Raw genomic sequence first — 18,024 nt, 5'->3', positions numbered from 1 at the left:
GTTGTAGGGCTGTAGGGGGAAAAATCACAACTTCAATTGTCAGCAATAAAGTAGGGGACTAAGTAATGCAGGTAGTGACTGAGAAACCTAGGGTATTCTGTTCCAGATTTTTAAATTTAGATTTACTTCCTTGTATTATATGTGGTGTAACTCAGTGTTTTTCAACCTTTTTTGGGCAAAGGCACACTTGTTTCATGAAAAAAATCACGAGGCACACCACCATTAGAAAATGTTAAAAAATTTAACTCTGTGCCTATATTGACTATATATAAAGTAATTCTCTTGAATAGGAATCAAATAAACACAAAGAAAGTATTTTATAATTACTTTATTATGAAATATTAAGTAAACAAAATAGTGAAAAATTATAAAATTCTTGTCTTGTCTGCACCTACGGCACACCAGGCAACATCTCAAGGGCACACTAGTGTGCCGCGGAACAGCGGTTGAAAAACGCTGGTGTATCTGATACCATTGTAATTAACCTAGTTATGAATAACTAGAAAGAAACATAGGGAAGGCCACATATCATAGGCATGCAATTTGTGCAGCTTTGCCAAGAAGCTGCAGTTTAACACTCCCCAGGTCTATGCCTCACGTATCACTTAGGGGAAGGGACTGGACAGGGGGAGGATAGACACAAGCCCAGTAAAGTCTGGGTGAAATAGGGAAGATACTTGCTTGTCAGTCACAACTGAGAACAGGTCATTGGCCAGAATAGTCCCTGCAAGCATGGGAAGACTTGGAATATGTAATCCCCTAAACAAAGGTGCTCTCTCTCTTGTGCTCTTGCACTCTTGGTTCCTCTTGGTTGACTCCTGACTGTCATGTTCCTGCATTCAACCATGTGGTTCATGACCATGTGGACCCCACACAATGGACTAATGGACTGCATCTAGCTTGATGCTGTTCTGAGTCCACCACGGAAAGGAAACTCTGCACACTGGCTTTGCTTTAGCTCTACTGAATCCCTAACTGAACTTCCTTCAGGACTGCATTAAGGAAATGGGACTTTGGAAACATAGAGGTGTAACTTCACACAAGGGAAACTTACTCATCCTCCCATGTGAGTTTCAGAAAATTCTTAGTCTTGAGATATCATAAGGACTCAGTGGGGAAAGGAATATCCCACTTCCACAGATAACATAACTTTAGGAATTTTGCACAACCAATTCCCTTGCTGTTCAAAATGAATAAAATACGTTTTAGAAAAAAAAACAAAAAGGTGATATTTTGCAAGAAATAATTTTCTCTACAAGCCACTTATATGCAAGTCTGTTTTCAAAGAACTATAATATAATAGTTTCAGTGCTTATCCCACAAGCAACTAAGAATCTGGAAGCAAGCCAGCCGGTTGCTACTCAACATGTTTAAAGCAAAAGCAATATTGTAGGCTGCAGACACTTTGATGTTAATGGCACATTAGATTAGTCCGCAAACCTTTATTAGGAGGACTCCGAAGGTGCAACCTTTGATAGGTGACAGGCTTGCTGTGTTTCAGTGAGTGGAAGTTTTAATCTCCTTCTGAATTGTTAAGTTGCACCAGGGTCTTAATAATTTATTGGTGAATTCCAGGGCGTTTTCTTTCTCAGACTGAACAGAAGGGTGAGTTAAGTGTCCTTAATAACAATAAAGCAGAAACATTCAATTTTATAGTTTATTTTTTATTATGATTAGAAATTTTGTTCCTAAATATATATATAGTATTGGCATCCAAAGAGATTCATAAATTTTGTGTATTAAAAGAATTATTCCCTTTGAGCTATGTATGTTTTTGAATAATATGTTTATTAAAAAATATCATAATATGTTTTCCCTGTAAAATAAAACTTAATAAGTATATGAATACATTACATTTCTAACTCTTCTTACTATTAAAATCAGTTAAAGAACAACTCAATTATGTGTTTTTTATTTCATTATGGTTTCAATATTTTTAAAATTTATTTTATACTATATATGTTTATGAAATATGTATTTTGTAATTGAATAAGTGTTTTTATTTGAAACTGGACATTCTACTCTCACTTGATAATATTTATTTTCTATATTAAAATAATCTATATTAACATGGTGGCAATAGAAATAATAATCAAAGGCATGAAATTGTGCTAAGTTGAAAATTTCTTACTAATACATTCAATATAGTTTCAAAAGCCATCTGATTTGGCTTGTCATAAAAATATATATATATGTATTTCTCTAATAATATTGTCTAGAGAACATTCAAAGATAGTTATTTCTAATCAAAAGTGATATAACCTCATCTTACACTAATATAGGACCAGCATTAGGGGGAGAGGGGATTATAAGCAAAGAAAAATAAAGATTTGAATTGATTTTCACAAAATGATAAGCAACCGAAGATTGATGGACCCAGTCCTTAAACCACATCATGTGGATGTTTACTGAAGAGTGGCTGTAAGCCTAACACTGCACTTTCCATGCATACTTGAGAGAAACTCTCCATCAAGTATGAATCAGTCTGCTGAGTCAGCATGCTGTTGTGGTTTAAGTATCATTCTAAATGCAAAATAGGTACCAATCTGTGTCTGGTAAGCAGTATATGTAAGCATAAGTCCCAGTTCACAGTGACAGTTCTTGGGTACATAGTCAGAATTCTTGATGACTCATACATCAGTGCAGAGAGAGATCTTGTTAGGTCGACACTAGATGTCCCTTCTACCTAATGCCTTCTATTGGGTCGGCAGCTAAGTAATTGCGGATTTTTTAAAGAAAATCAAAGACAATTTTTTCATGGAACTAAATAACTTTATTCTTTAATGCATTGCCCATTTTGATCAATGACCTTTTGCCATCTTTCAGGCAGCATCATAATCCCACGTTCAAAAAACTTCTGTTTTTTATTAGCAAAAAACTGAATCAGGTACGATTTGACATCATCATCATTATTGAAATTTTTACCATTCAAGGAGTTTTGTAAAGATCGAAACAAAAAGTAATCAGATGGTGCAAGGTCAGGACTATATGGTGGATGTGCCAAAACATCCCAACCAAGCTCCATTAATTTTTGCCGAGTGACCAAAGATGTGTGTGGCCTTGCATTGTCATGATGGAATACAACACCTTTTCGATTTGTCAATTTGGGCCGCTTTTCTTCAACTGCATTGTTTAATTTCGTTAGTTGTTCAATGTAGACATCAGAATTGATCGTTCGGTTGGGTGGTAAGAGTTCAAAGTAGACAATTCCTTTGTAATCCCACCAAACTGATAACAAAACCTTCTTTTGATGAATATCAGCTTTTGATGTTGTTTGAGTTGGTTCACCTGGCCTGCTCCACGATCTTTTCCGCTTGATATTGTTGTAAACAACCCATTTTTCATCGCCAGTTATCAGTCGTTTTAAAAATGGATCATTTTCATTACGTTTCTTTAGCAAATCGCAGCTGCTAATGCGTTGCGTTAACTGTGATTCTTTCAGTTCGTGAGGAACCCATGTATCGAGTTTTTGAACATAGCCAAGTTGTTTTAAGTGATTTTCAATGCATGTATGTGATACATGAAGCTTCTCTGCAATCTCACGTGTTGTACTGTGACAGTCCGAATTGATTATTGCTTTGATTAGGGCGTCATCAACTTCAACTGGACGACCAGAGCGTTTTTCATCTTTGAGTGAAAAATCACCAGAACGAAATTTGGCAAATCAATTTTGACACTGCCGTTCTTTTAAGGCTTCGTCACCATAAACAGCACATAACTTTTTATGAGCTTGTGATGCGTTTTTCCCTTGCGGAAATAAAAAAGCAAAATATGACGAAAATGTTCCTTTTGATTTTCCATTTTTCAACGAACGCCAAACAAAAACTACAAAACAGATCAAAAAACTTTTTTTACTGATTAACAGCTGAATAGCCAACTATCAAATACAAAATGTGTTTTACATTTGTACTACGTCTGCAAACCTAAAAATTCAACTGAAGCCATATATGTGTGAAACCCGCAATTACTTAGTTGCCGACCCAATATTTTCCTCTTCACATTATAGCTTGAGTTTTGTCTTTCTTCATTTACCTCTAATTCATTCCTAGACCCTACACTAATCCATATTCTTCCCACACTACTCCACTGAAACTACTATTCCGCAGGGTCACCAATGACCTCATTTTTGCCAAAACCATTGAACACTTTTCAGTTTTGCCCCATCCCCCTCTAGTAGCTAGTACTGCATTTCACACTCTTGCCTCCTCCCACTTTCATGAAATATTGTTTTCTGTAAGCTCACTACTTTTCTCTTGTTTTTTTGTTTGCTTATTTATGCTGTCTTTATTTACTTCTGCCCTTTCTAAATGTTGATATTTTTCAAAGATCTGCCCTTAGTTCTTTTCTATTAAATATATATATATATATATATATATATATATATATATATATATATATATATATTACAGTGCTGAGATATTTCATCCATTCCCATAGGTTAATTTATATTTTTGTGGCAACTAATTCTAATGAACTCCAGTTTAGTTGCATAATAAATATATATATATATATATATATATATATATATATATATATATATATATATATATATATATATATTTTTTTATCCTGCTCAAATTCATCTACTTTTCTTCTTCCCCATGCCACAATCTCTGTTCAGGCTACATCATTTCTTTCCTAATAACTCTTAACACTTGACTGACATCTCTGTTCTAAAGTTGTCTACACCAGATAAGTAAAGGGGAAGGGGATGAGTAGGACTCTGTAATATGTCAACAATAAAAAAATAAGTTGTCTATTCCCATTCCATCCACAGAAAAGCAAAAGGGTTTTTTGGTTTTGTCTCCCACCCCCCAAAAACAAACACAAAGAAAACAACACAGAGATATATGCATGTCACTCCTTGAATAAAATTCTCCACTGACTTCCTCCTTCATACAGGTAACAATAGGAACTTCATACTACAGCTTTACAAGTTCCTTTTGTAATGTTTCCTCTCTCTTACCAACTTCTCCAGACTTGTCTTCCCCCTTGCCATCTTGTTTCCAGCTTCTGTCACTCAACAAACTGTACTAGTATACTTTTGTCATACTGACTTTTTTGTATATTGATCAATATGGTTTGCTGTCTTTTATTTCTGAGTGTTTGTGTATGCAATTTGAAACACCATGTCATTTTACTTGGCTATGTTCTGCTCAGTTTTTGTTTTTCATTCAATCTATGTTTAGAAGACACTCCTTTTGGCAATTTTCCCCCTGATGTTGTAGGCTAGATTAATCACCTTATTATGAATCTCACAGTGTCTTAAACTTACTCCTAAGTAAGTACTTGCTTCCTTTCCTAAAGTGTGACTGAAGGAAGGTGCTGGGTCATATTTATTGTCTTTTTCCTTAGAGGGCCTTGAATAAGATTGCTGTTAAATAAATATTTGCAGTGCAAGTTAAAAACAACCACCATTAACAACTACTACAAAAACCTGAGTCCACATTATGCCACCAAAAAAAAATCATCATATATTAAAATATAATCTTGGGCTAATCTAGTATGATGTCAGAGTTCTAGATAGAAATTGATCTTATCTTTACAGCAGACTGAAAGCTCTAATTTATGGCCATTCAAGATGTGAGTGCAGAGTGCAGATGTGTTACTGACATCACAGAATCATATGCTTTCAATGCTTATGTACAATGCAGGGAATAATGAAATGCAAGAAACACAAGAAAATGCAAATAATAATAAAGGGGCCAGTCTCACCTAATAGTCTAAATGTAGGGAGTTTTCAGGATTGTTTGGAAGCCCTGATTCAAAGTCCTGAATTCTTCCCTGCTCTCAAGCCTCCTGTGCTAATTGATGTGGCCCTTTGGTTATGTAAATTTGGCAAGACATCTGCAGCAGTTCCACAAAAGGGATTTCATCATCTCTGTGTCCATTTTAGGAATAGAAGAAATCTCAACAACTCTACTCTCATCCCAGCAGGCTTCCACTCACACCTTGTAGGCAAAGATTAGGTCCCGGTTCTGTGTTTCTAAATCCCTGGCAACATAGAAAGGGGTTACAAAGATAGCCTAAATTAATAATGGGGAAGTAGAAAAGAATGTCAAGGAATCAACCACCATGACCAATACAAAACCAAAGGTCAACAAAGTTACCACTGTTTCACTTCTAACATCAATGCCATGTGTAGGATGGCTCTTTACTACACAAATATATAAGCATCATAAATGGAAATAGGGCTGAGAGCTCATACAGGGTCGGTTAAAATATTATAATGTTAACCAGAGACACTGGCTAAATGATTTGAGATTCATTTCAAGATCAACTTGAAAAAAGAGATTATAGAATTGGACACTTTAATATGAGGAAAAAATATTTTGCAGCCATGATTCTGAAAAGCATTTATTCATTGTGATTATTGTGGCTGAATTTTGGCTAAATTTGTATATCTGGGATAGGCTATATCTTAAATAAGATGCTACATGTCCCATTAGCCTATTGTTTTTCTTTAATTATATAAGTTGAGAAAAAGAGAGTACAAATTTTGTGAATAGGTAGTTTAATATAAACATGATAATGACATAGAAAATACACACACCATACACACACATATATACACATAGGGACAAAAGGACAACTTATCATTTAATAAAACTGTGGTAAAAGTTCTGGAGATAGATGACCAACTTTTACTTTGTTTCCCAGTTTCATCACTCACTAGCAATGTGACCTTCCTAACTAATTCTAGGTATTCCTCCCAATAAAATTGTGGTAATAAATCATTTGCAATTCTTAGGACTGTTGCTAGTTTAAGGTAAAAATACCTGTAAGTGCTTAACATAATGCTTAGCACATTATAAATGCCATAAATATTAGCTATAGAAGTAACAAACTTAAAAATTTATTGAAGTAGTATTATAAATAATAATATTGAATATAATTTTAAATAACAATATTGTAAATATTGTAAAGATTATTTAAAATATTAAGCCTGAGTAAAATGCATAATAACGTTTCTTTTTCATTAAACTATTTATTGATTAACACTTTTATTTTAATTCAGTCTTTATATATAAATCAAAACCACTGTTACTGTAGGTTCATTTTCTTACCCTTAGTTATATCTCTGTGGAAATTAAATTTTAGACATGACATCATGCAGGAAGCTATACATACATAAGGAGAAAAATTAATTTTGATTTACATTTTCTGAGGTTCACGATCCATTTATAATAAAGTTTCATAAAAATATAAATCAGGGGATACAATTTTAGGAAATATAGAAAACAAGATAACTATAAGATCACATTGAAGAGTGACATCACAAAATTAAATGGTAAAGAGAAAACTATAATCCCCAGATGGTACCACTTGGGATAAAGCCCATGATTCAAAACCTGTATTTAATACCTGACCTAATTGCTGTTTCAATCTCCCAGAGATAAAATCTTAATCAACCAGTTTGGGATTTTCTGTTCAAAACCAAAGAGGCCATCTGCCAAAGGGCCCTGTCTATATCCCATAAAAAGAAATAATTTGCATGATAAAACAACAACAATAACATCCTGGTTATTCCCTTCCCCCCAAAGAAGTCCTCATCTAAAAATAACCCTTTCTTTTCATTTGCTAATAGCTCCTTATCCTGCTTCCTATAGTAACCTATTTTGTACAACTCATCTGAGCATCTTTCTGCAATGGAGATGGGATGCTGCCCAATTCATTAATTGCTTCATAAAGCCAATTAAGTTTTCAAATTTACTTGGTTGAATTTTGATTTTTAACAACAGTAACAGTTAATCCATAAATAAGTTGATGCTGCTGTCCTGAGTCAAGGCATTTGTATTTTCATATTTTATAAGGCCAACCTACTTTACAACATTAAGTTGCTACAACATCAAGCTGGTCCTTAATAATGTTTTATCTTATGACCAAAATTGACACTTCTGAAACTTTTCATTTCCTCTAAAGGAAAGTTTGCTCCATAGCCTACCGTTTTCTTCCTCTGTGTTCTGTTGGCTTGGCATCTTGTATAAGAGAGTTTAAAATTTGGGGGTTGTAGAGTCATTTTGAAGAGACATGGGCCAAGAACTTTACAATGTATAGATATTCCATAGGCAGGCAGCTTGCAGATAACCAATCACAGGGTAGTAAGGCATATAAACCAAACCCAAAAATGTAGCTTAGGCAAAATTATTTGAAAAGACCAATCAGGAACTAACAAGCATACTAGCATATATAAAAAAAACATGTGCTTCCTCCCTCCCCCAACTCCCTTTGCACAGGAGCTATGCATAAGCCACATGGGATTCTACACATGGACTAATAGACTTTAAGCTTTGGACACTGGCCTGCTCCAGGAACCCAGCTGCACCTTTTCCAGGACTGGCTTCTCTTAATAAACTTGGTTCTGCTGTTTTTGTCCATGACTTCATTCTTCAATTTTGTGAGCCAACAAACTGGGACTCAAAACCCACATTTTGGTTTCAATTTGAAATATACAGAATTATTTTGCAAAATTGAGGTTTTTCTTGGGTAGCATCCTATATAATAAAGAGGTAATATGCACATTGATCCTCACACCATAACACCATCACAAGATGGTGGCACCACAGAGGAGGCTGGGTTCCCATAACACAAGATAGCTGCTCCCAAACCAGAGGCAGGGTTCCCTCAATGAGCCATAATGAGCAATCAGCAGGGACCTGAGGCTGCTCCCCACACCCTCCCTGCAGGGCTGATGGGGAACCTAAAGACACACCCCTGCCTGGCATACACCAGGGAACCTGAGGCTGTGCCCTCCTGCTGGGTGGGGCTTGACAGGGGTCCTGAGGCTGTACCCCCAAACCTGGAGGGTCTTGATGGGGGACCTGAGGATGCACCCCCCACCCAGTGGGGCTTGATAGATGTGGGGCCAGCTGGGTCTGTATTTTGCCCAATGGGGTTGGGGCCGACCCGGTCTGGATCTTGCACAATTTCAAAGCACACACAGGTGGGTGGGGAATTGACTCTGGGTCCTACTTCATGCCCAAGACTCTGGCAGAAGGAAGATTTTATATATATATATTAATTTTCTTACATCTCTGACACTTCTATTATAGAGAAAGGGCAAATAGGAATATTAAAATATTTCCTCTAATTAATTCCCTTTTAATGTGCACAAATTCCATGCACTGGGCCACTAATTTATTATGAAAACAATACTTAGACAATAATAATATATGACTGACATGCAGTTTAGTCATTTCTTTTTACTTTTTTAAAAGCTATGTAAACCCATGATAAAATTAGAACATTATTATTAAAATGCATTAGTGACTTTTCCTCCCCAATTACATTCCCAATTAAGGGATCTGCATGTCCTAAATAGTAGAATTAGCAGAGCTCATCTTCTGTCAATACATTGCATAGTCAAAAAATACAAAAGTCTGAGCACATACACTATTCTTTGAGCTGTCTGCAAAGAATGATCTATATTGAAAAAATGGTTCTCAAATTTAGTTCTCTTGCATGTTACCTTGTTCTATTTTATACATTTACATAGTGTTCTTATTTATTATGTTACAACATTTGATTTTTTTTATTACAGTCTTCATGTTTATCAAAACATAAAAAAGAAGTGTAAATGTGAGCTCTGTTAATTCAAATAAACTGTTATAGAGTTTATTTGAATTAAGCTTACATGGTTTCAGGGTCAGCAAGCATAAAGCAATTGCTGAAGGGACAACTCTAATATGCTAAAAAAACAAAAACAAAACAAAACAAAAAAAACCCTGGACCACACAGACATAAATTTGTAGAAAGTAGAGCTAAATTTGTATTGTATGCCATCTTCAAATGGTTAAGCCTTTTTACTCAATAATCAATATTCCTTCCAGCACAATAATAAAACTTAGAATTATTTATGGTAACAATTGAAGTGTACTTTTAAGTCACAAGAGGAATGAAAAAGTTAGTGGAGAGGTGATGTGATTTAATGAAAAGGCCATTGAACAAACCACAGAAGCCCTCAAATGAGATCATAAATGTGAAAGCCTCTGAAAAAAAGATGAAGTATTATGCAAACAGAGCATTAATAGTAAGAATCTAAAATGTTCAATGCCAGCAGAATTGGGATTAGCAGAATAACATTAAACATTTTTTCAATATAAACAGAAATATATGATACCTGGGAAACTCTAAGACCCAGGTTTCAACTTCCAACTTGGAATTACTACTTTTGTGATCTTAAAGGTGGACCCTTAGCATCCTTTCTATTATACACATGATCTTTTAACTTTGTTATTAAATAGTTGTATTCTGCTGATGTTCCTGTCTTTTTTTCCCTTTAGGAAATGTTCATTGGCAACTGCATTATTAAAACTGGACATGTTCCAAAAGAGTTTTCTGAAACCATGGCAAATTTTTATTCAATCTCAGTGGAGTAACTAACTGCAAGGTAATTGTCCCAAGTCATCACACGCTGCATGTCTCAATAAATCTGGCTTGGATAACATGAAAATTTGCTTTCATGGAAGCTTGTGAAGAAAGGAACATAATACATTTCCTGTAAAATGCCAAATGACATAGAAATTCCAGAGAGCCAGTGAAAGTCTTCGGAAGTTCATTTATGAAGGTTTATATCTCTTTATTTTTCTTCTACATTCTCATATAAAAAAAAGAAGCATAAAAAGATTTCCTACCTTTATTTATTAGCTCATTTAACTTTTTTATTTTGTTCAATAGCTTATAATTCATTCCTGTGCTTAATTCTTTTGGTCCTCACATTTTCCCAGATTGGGTCAAGCTCGGGGTCAGAGCTGCCCTGCCCAAGAGGGAAAGGCAGCCACATTCAGCAATGAGGGCTTCAGTGATAGCTGATCCTGGGCTGTCCCAGATCCTAGACCTATTTGACTGCTATATATGTGAAAACTTCGTAGAGTGACACCCAAAGGCCACTAACTGCAGGTAGGAAAGACATGTCAAAACAGTCTGGTCAGCAATGCTGACAAGCCTTTTACTTCAGTCTAATGTCTGGCTTCATTCCACTAAACCACTCTAACTGAGCCTCAACTGAGCCTGCTTGACTAGTCCAACCCTCAACAGCACCCATGATTCAGGGAGATATCATTTTTCTTACCTACTGTAGCATCCCTATGTCTCAGAAGTTATGCCCACTCCACGGCCTACCCCTTTTTTACTAATCCCGTCAAATCACCCGGGATGACACATGTGAAGGGATTGAAAAGTATAGGATTGGGAGTTACAAAATATATCATGGGGATATAAAGTACAGCATAAGAAATGTAGCCAATAATATTGTAATAAGTATGTATGGTTCCGGTTGGGTACTGGGAATCTCAGGGAGAACACTTTGCTAACTAACCACTGTGCCATAAATATATGAAACTATTGCACAATAATATTGAATTTAAAAGAATTTTTAAACCAACAGCCAAGTGTCTCTCTTGGTCTGCACCTTTTACACAGTTTTCCTGAGACACAGGGAAGAACATTGAAGGGCCACTTAATGACATTTGAGTTTTCCCAGGCAGGGTCTCAGCATCAAATACACCAAGCTCCACTTTATGCTGTGAACAAGCCCAAATTGGTCAGAGTGATGTGCTATTCAGTCCAACTCAAAAGGATATGTGGCAAGAACTCTTCAGTTGTAGGATCCTGCGAGATGAATGCAAAGAGATACAGCCACTGGCCAGAAAGCTGATTTGCCAAACCCTGATGCTGCCACAGATTCAATTTTTCACTTGAAATTGCATCATTTCTGGTATTTCAATGACTGAGTGGTGCACAGATAGTCCTCTCAGATTCCCAAGTGGTAATGCTTTGTCCCCATGTGATTGGGCATGGACCTCACACAACTCTCTTTTTTGCTATTTCTCCCACTAACTATTCCACATGTACTGACCCCTTTTCTCATTTCTTATATCAGAACACTTGAATTTTGCTCTAAAAGTTTCAATAACTTTTACTAATTTGGTTTGGTTTTCTGGGAAATAACTTTACAATAAAACATGAGGGTCTTTTGAAGTAATGGGATAAAAGGAGAAAGAATGGGAAGGGGGCTGCTGAAAGACTAGCCGTGTTACCCAAACCCATCTTTACACAGCCCCTCAGCAATGGGCCATAAAAGGCATTAACCCCCACTTGTCACCTCCACACATACACACATGTTCCAGGTCCTTACTGTCTCTGCTAGCCCCTCACAATACCGAGCAATCAGGGAAACAGGAACTGAATCTAGCTGAGGTCTTTTGGATATTTTTCCTTATTGAACAGACTAATAGCAATGGTGATCCAAGTATAATATCAGCAAAGTGACTGTCAATAGCATTCCTCTTGACTGTGACTTGAAAATAGGGGTTCCTAACCCAAATGTCTAAAGAGGGTCAATCACCGCTGAACCTTGCTCCAGCTCTCCAAACCCACAATAAGCACATATGGCTCCAGTTTCTGTTATTTGCTTATTTATTTCTGGATGAGAGGTTAGGGAAAGATAGCTGGACGTTTTTCTGACTCCAATTATCACTTTCTCTTGGTTACTGATTCACTTTTCTCATTCAAGATGATCTCTGCCACTTGTAATATAGAAAAAACTTGTAGAAAGTTCCACAAGTGGTTAAGCAGTGGTATTAGAGGTTTCAGAATATTCTATGATTGTTCCCTGGGGTAGACACACTGAAAATGAGTCAGACTCTTGTATGATTTCCTCCCCTCCAGTATGGGCAGAACTTGTGACTTACAACAAACAGAATATGGCCAAAGTGATGGGATGCCACTCCCATGATTGTTATGCTATATAAGGCTCCATGTTATCAGATTCAAGCCAAGAGCCTCCTGGTGGCTTTGAAGAAGTAAGCTGTCATGTTGAGAGAAGACCTGGGAGAGAGGGAGCCTCCTGGCAAGAAACCAAGACAGACAGTAGGAGCTGAGAACAGCATCCAATTGACAGCCAGCAAGAAAGTAGGGATCTCAGTCCTACATCCACAAGGAACAGAATTCTGTCCACAACCACCTAGGCCTGCCAGAGAACCTGAACTCCAGAAAGAAACAAAGCCAAAAAAATACCTTTATTGCAGCCTCTTGAGAACCTGAGCAAAAAAAAAATCTATGTAAGCTACTCCTGTATCACTGACCCTTTGAAACTGGGAGATGATGTCTATTGCTTTAGGTATCTAAGTTTGTGGTAAATTTTCACAGCACACGCTTGGAGCAGACTTCCACATTCTCCAAGCAGTGAGATGGGCCTGAAGGAAAAAGAGGGGCCACGTTCTAGCCTAGCCCCTGTGACTTTCAAGTCCAACTTTCCAGGTCCCTGCAGTCTTAAAGGGCCCAACCTGATTCCAGGAGGTAGTGGTTAGAGTTTATACATTGTTTTCTCTCACAAAGACAAAAACTGTAAACAAATGAAAAGTAAGAGAAGAGCTTCTGAATACTCAGAAGCAGTGTCTTGCACAGCCATGCTCACATGCATACACACAGATGCGCACACGGTCCTTCCTAGAATGCTGGGCCTACTGATATTCACTGAGCATTCTCCAGCCATGTTCACTCCAGCTAGACTGCTGAAGATGGTAATGCTATAGCAGCTTGGGGGCGGTACAGCAGACCCTACACGAGAAAGATGTTCTACCAGGAGGTAGACAGGAATTAACACAGGAGTGAATTTCAATGCCGCCTTCTGAATGAGACCTCAGATCTTCAGGTTCTGGCTGTCCAATTACCAGACCCAAATTAAACTGTAACAGAGAAATCCTTTCAGATTATGGCTCTCCAAAGGGATCTACTTTTGAAGTCTCTCACCATATACTCATTTAATCAACATTTAAAGAGCGTCTAGTCCTTGCAAGCATTGCTGATGCAGCAGTGGATATGAAATCCAAACACAGAGAGCTCTGAGTCTAATGGGAGATGCAGAGAGGGAAAGGACAATTAAAATGCAGGATAAGAAAAGTTCAGGTGCTTTCTGAACACTTTACCCTTCCCAGATAGTTTAGGATGAAAGCACCCCACCAGTAATGCATCTGAACTGACATGTGAAAGAGAAAAAGGGATTGATAACACTAAGGGAACAGGTACTGGCACCCAGAGGTGAGTTTGAGAAGCAGTGTGTAAGCATAGAGTTTGTAGGTTAGTCATAATAAGAAGGTTCAGCAAGTATCCAGCATGTACTGGGTGGCAGTGCTGTGCAAAGAAGATGGTATGTATCATCTAATTTGATCCTCAAAGCATCCTTCAGGTGAGGCAACTGAGACACAGAGAGATTAAGTGACTTACCACTGGTAAGTGCTGACGCCAGGAATTAATGTCCAACTGACTGGCTCCAGTGCCCACTCTCTCAACATCTCCTTCCATGCCACATTCCATAACGCATTGAATACGCTGTTAGAGTAGGCACATAGAAAAGTATGAGCTGGGAGAGGCAGCTGAAGCTTGGAGGAAGTAAGTGTGAGAAATGACAAATTGGAAATAGACAATGGTGGTCCCTATCCATTGAGCAGGAAAGATTCAGAGCCCCTCTAGAATGTGGTCTAACTGACAGCATAACACCTGGATGAAGGATACTTGTAGCTTAAAGATACATGTTTGTTTGGTTTTTCTTGTTTGCTTTTTTGTTTTTTTGTTTGTTTGTTTGTTTTTTTGAGATATGAGGGAGGGGTGACTTGCTCTTTGCCAAGGGGCATTCCAGCCTGGAGGTATAAAACCTCTAAACTCCCAAATATTGGAGCACTTAGTTCGGTCTCAGCCAATGGAGTTGTCCACTCAGGTCCTATAAATAAACCCTCGCCTATTGCTTCCTATAAATAAACCCTCGCCTTCTTTTGTTACTGTTTGCTGTCTCGTGTTTGAATTTATTCCTAAAAGCAAGAAAAGAACTGGGGTGCAGAGTACTGTCTCTGTCCAGAGATTATCTCCAGCCAGAGACCCCCTTGTCTACCTCAGACTAAACCACATAGTGTAACTTTGAGTCAGGACTCTACCCTTCACCAATAGAGTCAACAACTTGACCCAAAGGGCTAGTCCACTCTAGATTTTGAAGTGTTTGCTCTCAGAATTTCTGTCCAATTCCTGAGTTCTTGCTAATAACTGGGGCCCAGTAAGACCAGGTTTTTACAATGAGACTTTGCCTGACTAGAGTTCCTGGAAGCTAGAATCTTGCTTCTGCATCCAGTCCCCTTGCCTAGATCCTTCATCTCAGACCTCAGCCATCATGCTTTGCTTTCTGTTTTGTCCTTCTTCCTATCTTGGCTCCATGAGCTTCCTTAGATAGTTTTGGGGTCCCTGGGCCTCTGTCTTTCTCTGGGGTCTAGAATGGCCTGACTACAAACCATTGCTGAGAGAAAATCAAAGAAAGTCACATGGAGGTGGCCATAATTTTCCCAAGACAGAGTACTGTGGGACAACTTTTCCAATTATCAAAGCTCTCTTTGATCTCACTCTTCTCTGAATCCATGGTGCATCACAATCCTCCTTCTGGGTCAGTTGCTACAGTAAGTGATCAAACTCTGTTGCCTTGTTTTTCAGACTATTTTTGAAAAGAGAGGGGTGTAATTTCCCTCTTCACTAGGCTATTTAAAGATGTCTTGCCCTTCTTGCCCACAAGAACAAATAAAGCAATTAGTGTTTTTCATCGGCAAATGATAAGTCTATTCTTAAGAATAATTCTATAATCATTGTAGTTACCAAAATAAATAGCTCTTTGCAGACAATTTTGAAAACAAAATTTTCTACCACTACATGTATATTTTTATATATGCAAAGATCCATACATTTTATATGTATATACATTTATTCTGCTTTTATATTTGAATATGATAGTGTAGTATGTTCTCCAATCGTACTGGTTTTTAGCCTGTACCTGATGCATATCTTTCTCTCTCTGGATTTCACTGAATTCCACCAACCCCTTCATGTATGGGAACTCTTCTACTTAGCAGCTGGCCACAGCATTGCTTCCTTAGAATAGTGTGTGTTCTTTTGAAGGATCCTAGTTGCAAAGATAGGATGTTTATTTATGTATTACAGAGCAAGCATTGCATATATATATACATCCTATCTTTGTAATACATAAATAAACATCCTATATACATAAAACTAGTGACCATTACACTTTCACGACCAGAACAACCAGAGACCAGAACACCATGGCCCCTCATCCAGGCCAGCCCAGCCCCTAGCAGATACCCTGATCAAGGGTGTGGCCACCCTTCAAACCCCAGGTGGCGTGGCTGGCCGGCAAACTGTCCCCAGTCCCTCGCCCCAGCTGGCCATGTCCCCCAGTGGGGAGCTCCTACCCAAATTCAGGGCCCCCATCAGGGCAGGCCAGCAGGTCCCTACTTGTGCACCAGGACTCTATTCCTATATAATAAAAGAGTAATATGAAAATTGAACCCTAAAGGTTGAATGACCAGAAAGACTGCTGGACCATTCACTATGAGACACACTGAGCACCTCTTGGTCCCTTACCCTTGCCAGCCGGCTCTGATCGCCTGATAGTGAACGGGGAACCAGGAGTGGATGGTGGGGGATGCAGGTGGCACCAGGCCAAGGCTCCTGCCCACCAGTGGCCCCATACAAAGAGGGTGACCAGCAGCGGAGGCAGGGACAGTGAGTGGACGGGAACAGCCGACCTCTCAGTCCCTTCCCCTGGCTGTCAGGCACTGATCTCTCAATGTTGAAGGGGAACCAGGGATGTATGGCTGCAGGGGGTGGGTCCAGCTGTGAGCAGCCTGAGAAGATGGCCCTGATCTTAGACCAAGCCTAGAGACTGTACCCATGCAGGAATTTTGTGCACTGGGCCTCTAGTTGTCTATAAAGATACTGATACGTGAAAAATTGAAACTGAATCTTTTTTATGAGAATAAATTAACTGGTGAGTAAATAATCCCCACAATTTTCTACATTTTTCATATATTACTGTTCTTTTCATTTCACCACTTTGATATTTTAAATATAATAACTATATACTTAACATCTAGTTATTTATTATAAGTGTAGTTGGTACAAGTTATGAAGATCAATTGAAAGTACAAATAATACCTAATATTTAACACATCTATCCATCAAGTAAAGTTTTCCCATTTATGAAGGAGTCAACATTTGACAGTTCTTTCCAGCAGGTCTTTATTTTTTCTCAGTTCTGAATTTCTTGGACATGACTTCAATTCTTAGCAATCAATTTCCTGCCAGTGTACTTGCAGTCTAGCATCTCAAACTCCTTTCTTTAAGCAACCAATGACCTTACCTTCAATTGAAAGTATAGTTTTATTTGTTCCTGTACTTTGAGCTTTTCTGTTGTTTTCATATGGCCACCACATTCTTAATTACACTCTTCTTAGTTCAGAAACATCTATGCTGCCTCCTCCAAGTTATAGATATACTAGAGGCCAGGTGCACAAAATTTGTGCACTGGGGGGAGGGAGTTTTCCCTTAGGCAGTCTGTGCCCTCTTGTAGTCTGGGACCCCGCTCTCTCCTTATCGCCCACCTGCTCGCTGCTCCTTAGCATTGCCATGGAGGTGAGAAAGACTCCTGCTACAGCCACTGTGCTCACCAGCCATGAACTTGGCTTCTGGCTGAGCAGTGCTCCCCCTGTGGGAGTGCACTGACCACCAAGGGGCAGCTCCTGCATTGAGTGTCTCCCCCTGGTGGTCAGTGTGCATCATAGTGACAGGTTATTCTGGTTGTTCTGCTATAATGGTCACTTAGGCTTTTATTAAATAGATTTACTCAGTTGCTATTCCCCTTGCTCGGTCTATACCTCTCCATATTTATCAACTATTCTTATGTTCCAAAGGGCCCTTGTTATATTTATATAAAAAGTTAACTATAGATATTGACAGTATTTTTTTGTTGTTTGGCATGTAACTTAACATGCACAAACTATAATGTTATTTGATATACTAATCCTATCTAATTAAAGAGTAATATGCAGATTGAACATCACTCCAACACATCAAGATAGCTGTCCCCATGTGGTCAAAGATCCTGCCCTCATGTGGACACAAGATAGCCACCACAAGATGGCCAGCAGGGGAGGGCAGTTGGGAGGGACCAGGCCTGCAAGAGAGGACAGT

This window comes from Pipistrellus hanaki, assembly GCF_964339955.1.
Source record: "Pipistrellus hanaki genome assembly, chromosome: 3".
Classification (NCBI taxonomy): Eukaryota; Metazoa; Chordata; class Mammalia; order Chiroptera; family Vespertilionidae; genus Pipistrellus; species Pipistrellus hanaki.
This window is presented reverse-complemented; position numbering follows the sequence as displayed.